This window comes from Protomyctophum parallelum, assembly GCF_964188405.1.
Source record: "Protomyctophum parallelum genome assembly, chromosome: 1".
NCBI classification, from domain to species: domain Eukaryota; kingdom Metazoa; phylum Chordata; class Actinopteri; order Myctophiformes; family Myctophidae; genus Protomyctophum; species Protomyctophum parallelum.
The window spans coordinates 48,952,978-48,964,406 of record NC_139697.1 but is presented as its reverse complement, the minus strand read 5'-3'; positions in this window follow the sequence as shown (position 1 = coordinate 48,964,406).

Here is an 11,429-nt window from a genome sequence, read left to right as displayed (position 1 = left end):
CAAATGGCGGGACGGCTGTCACGGTTTTTGGTGCAAAGTAACCACAGTATAGGGGAGGATGGGGGAAGATGAACCGTCGGGTAAGTTGAACCACCCCCTGTATCTTTAAAACTACACACATGAGTTGTCATGTGACCTCAAAATCAGGACACACCCACCATTTCAACCTGACTGTGAAGATGAGAGACACATGGACAAAGTGGAAAGTACATTTATACACAAAAAAGTGTTTTTTGCTGGTCAAAGTAAAAAAATAAACTTTTCTGGAATAATCATTTTTATATTAAAGCAAAAGCACCCAGGTCTAAACTTATATATCATGCATGTTGGTGATATACCAATGTATAAAACCCATGTGAATCATTTAGCTAAACATTATCCTGGAGCATTAAGCTAGCCATGTTTTGTCAAAAAGTGGCCATGGGGCAAGTTGAACCAATTCCTTGGGGTAAATTGAGCCAATTTTCTTAATGTGAATCACCATTCATATTTTTGTATTAAGTATTAGCTACTCAAATTATACTGAATGACCTTTAATTTGGATGTTTGCAAATGTTTGCAAATTTGCTATATTGTATTAACAATATTGCAAATATTATAAGGTTCTGAATAACAAACTTTATTTAATTGTCTTTATATTGTTTAAATAATAAATAAACAGATAAATAAGACTATTTGCAAAAGGGAAAACTGTTATTAAATTATTTTCAATACGTGAATACATTATCTGTTCAAGTTTAAGCTCTTTACATTAAAATATCATGTGGTTAAATTTTGGATCAACTTACCCCTTACCTGGGGCAAATTGAGCCACTTTTTTTTTTTTTTTGAAAAGGTCATATTTTCATGGCCCTTTGTCATAGCTGCTTACTCATCATTTCAATTGATAGAGGACATCCTGAAATATGTGTAGATCATTAGATTTGACTGCCATCTCATTTTGCCTTGCTTCCAGGACAACTTAAGTAAAAAGTGGTTCATCTTCCCCCATCCTCCCCCCGCTAATCAATTTACAACTACATACTCTATATCAGTGGTTCTCAACCTTTTTACACCAAGTACCACCTCAGATTTTTCTATCACTCCAAGTACCACCACCGCCAAACGTGCACGCGCGTGCTATTAGTGGTTATTGATGCTTTTTTGGCGGGTTTATGATGGATTTCGGGTACCTACCTACTGTTATCAAAATGATAATGACAATATGACCACCATTATAACTTATGTGAAAATATATACATATATGCACAGTTCACACAGGAGAAAAGAAATATTCCTAATAAGAAATTAAGAATATTTATTTATTTTTCACAGACGTCAGCCAAAATCATGCTGTACAAAACAGGCACTTTAACTACTTTACAATGAGGAGCCATACAGGCATCCCCAGGTTTTTTGAGTTAATACATTTATCAATAGCATAGGTAGGCTATACACATTAATTCTGAATACAGGTTTTGAAACTCATTTGCCCCAATACAGCAGCTGTGTGTTTTTATGGATCTATCAATTCACATCATTTTAATATTAAGGACCCAGCCATTTGTATCTCTGGGACCCCAAATTATTATTTTCTATTTGTTTATATTGTAAAATCAATGTCAATTTAACTCTTAGTGTACAAATGGAACCTATCATTTGGCTGGGAGTGGGGACCCCTGATCCCACTTTAAAAACCATAGCCTACTGTCCTACACAGCACTGTGTCTGTCCGTGACAATGTAACTATAGTGATGTCCGTTCTATTTAAGCATTGGTTGGCAGTTAGCACTTAAGCAGTTATTAGCATCATAGCATGGTCTGTCACGTATTGACAAACAGCGGTCATATTTGTCAAACAAAACTGTTGGGGACTGTGGGGAGATATAATTTTAAGAACATGAGCATGTCGTCATGCTCAGCTGTCAGCTTGTTGCGCTGTTCCGTCTCTCTCGTCTACTAAGATGTTGATGCTAATCAATGCTAAAGATTAGCTTGCATGGAGCTAAGGCTGAAACTTTGCTGCTGTAGTTGCCACGGTGGCAAATCCATCCCTTTATTTTTTTGCACTCGGCTGTCTTTTTCGTTTTATAATATATAATACTCCCATGCGAGCGGCTGTCAGTGCTGCTTTCTGAGCAGCAGTGCTGGCTAGTGGTTAGCCTAGCAGCCTGCACAGTCTGCTACTGTCCATATGACTGTGTCTGTAGCAGTCTATGAACACTGCTGGAGGAATAATGGCCTGGAGTGGAGTACTGGAATGGACTGGAGTGGAGTGCTTGCAAAGCTTGGGATCGGTCATTTTAGCTGTAGTCCGATCTGATCCAGATCACGTTTTTTGGCTGATATCGACCTGATATCCGATCTGTGGATCAGATCACGGCATCCCTGATCTTTTGGGAAGATTTTCCGCGTACCACCTGGGGGGGCTCAAGTACCACTGGTGGTACGCGTACCACAGGTTGAGAACCACTGCTCTATATAGTATATGTATATGTATACGTATATGTATACGTATGTCTTACGTCATCATTGAGAGCTAGTCATACGTATACTATATACATAATCAGTAAAAATAAAATAGCAACTTGTGCCTGATCTGCTGGGACCAGAGTACGTGGTGTGTATATGTATGACTAGCTCTCAATGATGACGTAAGAAATATGGTCATTTGTGTAATCTGGTCCCAGCAAACCAGGCACAGATTTGCTGTTTTCTTGCATAAACATCAAATGGCGGAACGGCTGTCACGGTTTTTGGCGCAAAGTAACCACAGTATACCGCTAATCAACTTACAACTACATACTCTATATAGTATATGTATACGTATGTCTTACGTCATCATTGAGAGCTAGTCATACGTATACTATATACATAATCAGTAAAAAATAAAATAGCAATTTGTGCCTGATCTGCTGGGACCAGAGTACGTGGTGTGTATATGTATGACTAGCTCTCAATGATGACGTAAGAAATATGGTCATTTGTGTAATCTGGTCCCAGCAAATCAGGCACAGATTTGCTGTTTTCTTGCATAAACATCAAATGGCGGGACGGCTGTCACGGTTTTTGGCGCAAAGTAACCACAGTATACCGCTAATCAACTTACAACTACACACTCTATATAGTATATATATGTATACGTATGTCTTACGTCATCATTTAGAGCTAGTCATACGTATACTACATACATAATAAGTAAAAAATTAAATAGCAAATTGTGCCTGATCTGCTGGGACCAGAGTACGTAGTGTGTATATGTATGACTAGCTCTCAATAATGACGTAAGAAATATGGTCATTTGTGTAATCTGTCACGGTTTTTGGCGCAAAGTAACGACAGTATACCACTAATCAACTTACAACTACATACACCATATAGTATATCAGACAGATCAGGCACAATTTGCTATTGTATAACTGCTCTCAATGATGACGTAAGTAATACAACATTATGTTTCTGGGGTGTATAAAAGTAACGAAAGTGTCAAAAAGTTAACCATAAATGTTAACGTTAGTGTAGTGTGCAAACAATTAAATACAAATCCAACTACAGATTACGGAAGTATTTTAGATCATGTATATTTTAACAAATGTGAAAGTATTATTACAGAAATTGAAGTTAGAGACACATATTACTCTGATCATGATTTAGTATTAATATCACTATAGTCCAACATGAAATACATTTAAAACAATTGACAATTTACAATAAGTAATACAATAATTATACTGTATAATATATTTTAATTCAGTTTATATACTTTTTTTCATCACATATCAATGATTTATTTTTCTTTGAAAGAACCATACTTCATAATACTAGGTGTTTACATGCATAAAGTAGATAGGTAGCAAATAGTTACACCTAATAATTAGACAAACGTTCCTTCACAGAGATATTGAGATTCCACCGTTTACAGAATAATTATACTGTAGGCTATAACATATTTTAATTAAATTTATATACCTTTTTTTTCATCACATATCAATGATTTATTTTTCTTTAAAAAACTAAAAAGGGATCCAGAATATATCTACATCGATAAAACTGTATTTCTTATATAGATAGAAACTTGAACCATACTTAATAATATTAGGTGTTTATATGCATAAAGTAGGTAGGTAACAAATAGTTACACCTACAACGGTCAAAAGTACTTGCGCGCTCTGCTTGCGCACTAGTTGTATTTGTTGTAGTTGCACTATGTACAAGTATGCACTCGACAGAGTGCAGTTCTAGTTATTTATATAATGCTTCTCTGAGTACTTAAAGACGCTTTTCAAGGGGAACATGAGAAAACAAATAAAAACTACTTTATTATAGAAAAACTAAGACTATGGAATAAAATAAATGAAAGTGGAATGAGATAGCTGGGGAAACAAATATGCTAGAGGTGTGTTTGAACTTATAGGTGGTGGCTGGCATGTCTTGTGAGTTTTGGGAAGTGCATAGTTTTGACAGGTCTGCCTGCTGTGGACAGTGAAACCCTGACCATTAAATACGGGCAGACGCAACATCGAGTGTGAGGGTTGGGGAACGGATGGAAAGTACCAGTGTTATTAGGAGGACTCCTTGGCTTCTAACGATATGGACCAGAGTTAAACTAATGTTAGCTCCCATGCTAACTAGTTGCTACCCTCGTCAGAAACAACACCACCATCCAGATCGGGTGGAAGCTGCTTGTGCCCGTGGATGGGAAATGAGATTTAAAAGGCTATAGAAACGTAGATGAAAGGCAAGCACAGATGTGCAATAAAGTTGTGTCGTGACTCGTATTTGCGTGTGTATTCCGTCTGACGACGAGTGGTTTATGCCGCTAGTGCGTTGTCGTTGCTGGCTGCTGAGTGCTGATGCATATTTAAGAGCGTCATAAGCATGCGCCCGTCCTGCGCTGGAAGTAGCAGATCTACAAGTTATCTACCGGTCGCAATGCACGGCGCTTTGGGCTTGTACATCTGTGTTTTTCCCGCAGTTAGTTGAGAGGCAGAGCACAAACGAAACTGTCAACACAGAGAGCGCTCTCTAGTCTCTGCACTGCAGTCAGCAGCACAGTAGCCTCGGTACCAGGCTTTCATTTTTGTTGGTGCAAAAATTGAAAGCCTGGAGGAACGCATTGGCCGCTCTGGTCTAAAAGTGGGAGTCAACCCTTCCGGGTGGGCGTCGCTCCAAATGATGTGACGTAGCGCTGCACTAGGGGGGAGAGGAGGGGCCGGGGGTGACGGACAGATCGATGAGATCCAATCAGGGCGTGCGCAAATCTCAGCCGCGACCCGCCCCTCTAGACCAGAAACCTAACACGTTAGCTCAGGCTAGCAGCACAGAGACGCCTGTAATATGATAGACTCACGGAGCTGCGAGACTTTTCACTGATCACTTTTCACTGATCACATAAGTTGACAATAACGCCATAACGCGGGTAACGCTCGCACAATAACTATAAGGCCGTTATGGAATGGGGAAATGTAAAGCGTTAGGTTACAAGTTACTGCAAATAGTAGTTACGTTATGTAACTTAACGCGATGTAAGGGCGTTAGTCACAACACTGCTTGTGGAAGATCTCATCGCAAGGCTTTGCCTTTGCCTTTTTTTGGCCTCTCATCCCACAGTTTGTATGCAATTGTCTGTTTTACTGGGCTCTCTACTTCAACCCCATTATGAATATAGACCTGGTGAAGACACAGTTGCAGTGGAATGCACATTAAGTCTGCATCCCAGTAGATGATGTTGTTGTTGCCAAAATAAATGGCCATAAATGCAGTTTCTGTGGAGGATTTAGTAGTGACCCAAAGGGCATAACATAACCCTCATACAAGATAAGATACAATAATATGTATTGATCTCTGGCATATGAGAGGTGCTCTACCTGTTGTTTCATGTCTCTCTGCTAGACCGTTGAAAGTCGAACAATATAGAAGACGCTAAGCTAATCCAAAACACATATTTGTTATTTTGCAGAATGACTTAAAGGTATATTCAGTGATTTCACTCAAAAAACCTTATGTTTCGTTTTTGGCTGTGGGACCCAACCTTTCGTCCAATCAGGATAGAGAGTCAAAAACGAAACCTAAGGTTTTTTGACCCCCAGGGGTTAACTGGGGACAGGAAGGAACTCCTTATATGGCCAGCACACTCTATAGTAGGGAGGATTATCACAACAAAAAAATAAGTGATATTTGAATTAAGTGAAATCACTGAATATACCTTTAAAGATAAATAAAGTAATTTTTTTAAGAATAAAAAAAAATAACACTTATGCCACAATACAAGAACAATATCCAAAATCACAGACAATATTCAGTCTAATATGATCCCGATCATGTCTATTTTTGCTCCCGATCCGATTTGAAAATGGCGCGATCGGCCCCGATTTCCGATCACGTGATCGAATCGGGACAACCCTATGGGTACATATAACTACCTCTGACAACAGGTACAAGACGTACCCTGACTGCTAGTTCAATGGGTACAACGGGTATAAGTACCTCTGACAACAGGTACAAGACGTACTCTCACTGCTAGTTCAATGGGTACAAGCAACCTGGTCTGACCATGAAGGTTTCCCGTCACAGTGGACACTTGTGCACATCCGTAGTGTCCCAGTAACGCATGATACAGGCTTTGCAGTAGTTGTGTCCACACGGAGTGGTGATCGGATCAGTGAACACATCCATACAGATGGAACACAGGAACTTCAGGAAGTGATCAGCTGACAGGAGAACGCTGGCGGATGCCATTTCTATTGCCACGCCAAGAGAGACAGAGAGAACACAACCGGTGATCACTATCGTTGAGTCTTCCGGAAAATTATGTTCGATGGCACTCCACGAGATGTCGTGAAGGCTGGAGGATTGTTCTAGCGGGCAGTGAAGAGTCCAGTAGGAGGCGATGTTTCATCAGTTACAAGGTGGTGAATGGCGTTTATCTCAGTGTGGGCTCTACTTTTAAACCAGGCACTGTGACATCATCACTGCGATGTCACTGTGACGACAAGCAACAACCACCCCTCCCCCCACACACACACACGCACACACACAAAGTACTTCTACAGTATACTGATCGATAATGTTAGGTAGCCACTATAGCCAGGGCAACGCAAAACAAATCTACATGAGATGGAATCTGAACGAACAGCGACATGTGTGTATGTAGTTTATCTATAGTTCAATGTTTTGTTTTATGAACGCCATTGACAATGAAGGGAAAGTTTACGTATTGTCCCTCATTATATGTCATATTGTTTCTTTAATGTTAATAACATTTCATGTTTGTGTTGGCACTGTTTGTTTTTACATCACCATTACATCACCTAATAAACATGAGTTAGACTTTAATTCATATATTAGCGTGCCTGCTCCAGTACCCATTGGACCGGTCAATAATGATAATAGCAAAGAATAAGTGCAATATAACTTATTTTGTTGCATACATAGACAGTATATACTGGGTTGCTCCGGGAGAATTGCATCTCAGAACAACTGCTTAATTTAATATTAAGGTTACAAAAGGTCGATGTAATATTCTATTCTGTAAGAAGTTTGTTGTGGCCTTGCATCTTAAGCACATTGACAAACACCACAGCGGCAAACAACATTTTCTCCATCCTCATTGATGTTCTGGCCTGGACAGATTTTGGCGTTGAGTAGTCACACATAGTGTTGTCCCATTAAAACCGGGAAAGCATCTGTGTCATTTTAGAGTTTAGCGTTGGCGTTATTACACAAGCTCACAGGCAACGCGTAATTTAGTGCCGTGCTGCGAGCTTTGCAAAGTGTTGAATACCTTTGGTAGAGTTATATTCTTTGAGGTATAGGCAGGCTCCGAGGTCTCGAAGGATTTCCGTGCACAGGTCAGGTTTGGATCTTGTCTACTTTGGTATACAGGAATGAACTACATCATGGTTGACTAATAAAATGTAAGGGTCAGACTCATAGGGAATACATTTACCTAAAACCACAAGTTTACTGCCACCACACATCAGGATAAAGTTGGATTGTAAGGGTACTATTTCACTTTTTTTCTTATTGCCCTATGGGAGAGAAAAAGAAAACACAAATGAGAACACCATTGTAATGTATGTATCCATCTGTACTGTATCTTTACACCCACTCGAAGTTAGGTGATAATTTATGAGCATTCTTTCCCTCTAAAAAGCTTCTCTATTGATTATTTAACTTTTTGGGCAGTAGTATGCAAAACATTTTAGCATTCATCAACAGTTAAAAAAATAAAATAAAGATATTGTAGCAAAATTTTGGGAGAGGTAAAGTGCAGTGTATAGTCTGTGTACTGTGTAAACAAATACAATGAACAGTACATTGGGGAGACTTGAGTGAAAATCAAGGAGGTTTACTATAGCATTAAACAACGTCACAGACATTCATCCAACACCTCCACAAAATCTGTGGTCAAGGTCTTGACCGTCTTACATTATTTCAGACTCTTAAGTCCAGAATTTAATTAATACAATTTTCATAAGACAAAGAGAAAAAGTTAGTTGTTCTATAATAATAGTTAATTCTATCGATACGTAATTTACTATTTCTATCCAACTTCCAACCATGTATTGGGGGGGGGGGGGGGCACTTGGAAATCTCAAAAGCGTGTAACCTGCTGTAACTGTCATAAACGTCATACGTGGTTGCCCCATGGCAACGTCCGATTTCAAAGTTCACTGAGATTTCGTGGCATTAAAAGCGACAGCAAAATGGGATTACGTTTGGTACTTTGGGCTGTTTGTCCTGTGCATTGTCAGAGCATGTTCAATTCAACTGATTGTGTTCTGGCTCGCATCAATGGAACTAAAAGAGTAGCCTATAGTTAAAAAAATGGAGATGCTACAATATTGTGAGATTGTATTTCACCCATTTTAAAATATTAAAACCTTTCATTGTTTACATTTGGAAAATATGTCTTATTTTACTTTATGTTCATCTGACAAACAGTGACGGTAATTATGCAAGGCACTTTTCCAGTTGTATATATATATACACAGCCACACCCATACTGTACAGTACAGTATAAGCGCACAGAACTCTTTAAATAAAATGATTATCCTGTAACTGTCTCCTCATTATGGAAAGGTGTCTGTTGTGTTAACCATTGACCGCAGTGACAGTTGTTTATCTATGACACTCCATTTTTTTAACTATAGGCTACTCTTTTAGTTCCATTGATGCGAGCCAGAACACAATCAGTTGAATTGAACATGCTCTGACAATGCACAGGACAAACAGCCCAAAGTACCAAACGTAATCCCATTTTGCTGTCGCTTTTAATGCCACGAAATCTCAGTGAACTTTGAAATCGGACGTTGCACTTGCAGAGGACCATTAAAACAGCAGCTAAAATCATCGGCACTACAGAATTACCCAGTCTCCATAACATCTACACCACTCGCTGTAAGGAAAAAGCCCATAACATCATGGAAGACACCAGCCACCCCGCAAATACCCTGTTCAAACTACTCCCTTCCAAAAAACGCTACCAGAGCATCAAATCTCGTACCACCACCCGTCTCAGTAACAGTTTTTACCCCCAGGCTGCTGAACAGCTGACCTTGAACTGTATTGCACTTCACTTCACTTTTCTTTTCCTGTTTTTTGTCTTTGCTTGCACTATAGATGTTTGTTTATGTCCTGTGTATGTAAGACTGAGAGTGCTCTGAGCAAAATAATTTTCATTGTACATATGTATACTCTGTATCTATACAAATGACAAATAAACCTGAACCTGAACCTGAACCTGAACCTGAACCTAATAACCGGAATAACTGCCGTTGTTGTCAGGCGCCGGCTTGCTGAGAGACCTGGCTAGATTGTCAGAAATGCTCTTCGGATGGGATAGAGAGGCGGAACCGATCGGATGGTAGAAACCGGCCAAATTCATTTTTGTGTAACACACCTGCGTCTCGGAGGCTTCTCAGAAACTACTTAACCCATTCTGACCTGAGATCAGTTTCTAAGAATGTCTTCTACATCCTGACATCCATCCAAAATAGCAGACCTACAAGCTCGTAGCGCGCCACTCGGTGGCGCGCTATGAGCTTGTAGATCTGCTATTTTTAAATAGCTAAAGCATAACAAAAGGGGTTCCCGCCTAAAATGGGTTAATTGTTGCCGTCTGATTACATGCCAAGGCATAATTTCTGATCCCAAATCGTCCCTGCTTATGGCAATATGGCAAACAAATAAATAGCTCAGGTGCAGGACACATACATTTGCATAAAAAAATGGAAGCAGCATGTCGTTTTTTGGTACATGAACTGCTGGACGTGCTGGTATCATCAAGCCCCGTCTAAAAACCAGCGGAAACAGAACTGGGGTAAAATGATATTCCGTCATTGGACTGAACCAATCCCTGCAAAGTTTTGTTGATATCAGTTACATGGGCCAAGGCCCTGAATGCAGTCAGCCCACCCGCTTCATTTCTTCATGTAGTGGAAGTGACCGGAGGTGGGCTACCAGGGTACGTGTGTGTGTGTGTGTGTGTGTGGGGGAACCTATAATCTGACTTCAATTGATGCTAGGTTTCCAGTGATGTAACACAGTTTTCTTCATTACAGTGTTTCTTGCCTCGCCATCTAAAGACTCTAATTTGCTGTCAACAGCAATAATCATTAAGGATTTTAACGTTTCCAATTCCTTAACAATTCCCTCTTAACGGTCCGATTCCTTTACGATTTCTATAGGGGGTTCCAAAAGGACCATTACAACTCTGAACAACAACTCTGAAAGTGTACCCGATTCCGGTTCCTCGATGGATCCGGTTTACAACCCTAGTCACAGCTGTTGCTCATGATTTTCCTGCACGGCAAAATCTTGAGCGTCAATTTAACCCCTTTTGATGTTAGCATTATGTTATGCTTTAGCTATTGAAAAATCACACACGTGTGAACTGAGTGGTGCAATTCCCCCCCCCCCCCCCCCCCCCCCCCCCCTCTCTCTCTCTCTCTATCTCTCTCTCTCATTAGAGTCACTACCTCTCTCACTCTCTCTCATTAGAGTCACTACCCCTCTCACTGTTTCTGGCGCCCCCTACTGCTATTTTTAAGTCACATACTCATGCTCACACAGACACACAAACAAGTACGAGACACACAGACACACAGACACACAAACACGTACGAGGACATTGCAAGCTGGTTGTAGGAGTGGTTGCACCACTCAAAAATAGCAGACCTACAAGCTCGTAGCGCGCCACTCAGTGGCACGCTACGAGCTTGTAGGTCTGCTATTTTTGAAAAATCGTGAAAATGACACTTTAAGCCCAGTGGATACAATGCTGTTATATTGACAACATGTTTATCTACTCCTATACAGTATGTCTTGTTTCTATGGAAATGCCAATGGCACAGGAAGAGATGTGGGTTGCTCTGTGTGTGTGTGTGTGTGTGTGTGTGTGTGTGTGTGTGTGTGTGTGTGTGTGCGTGCGTGCGTGCGTGTGGAGA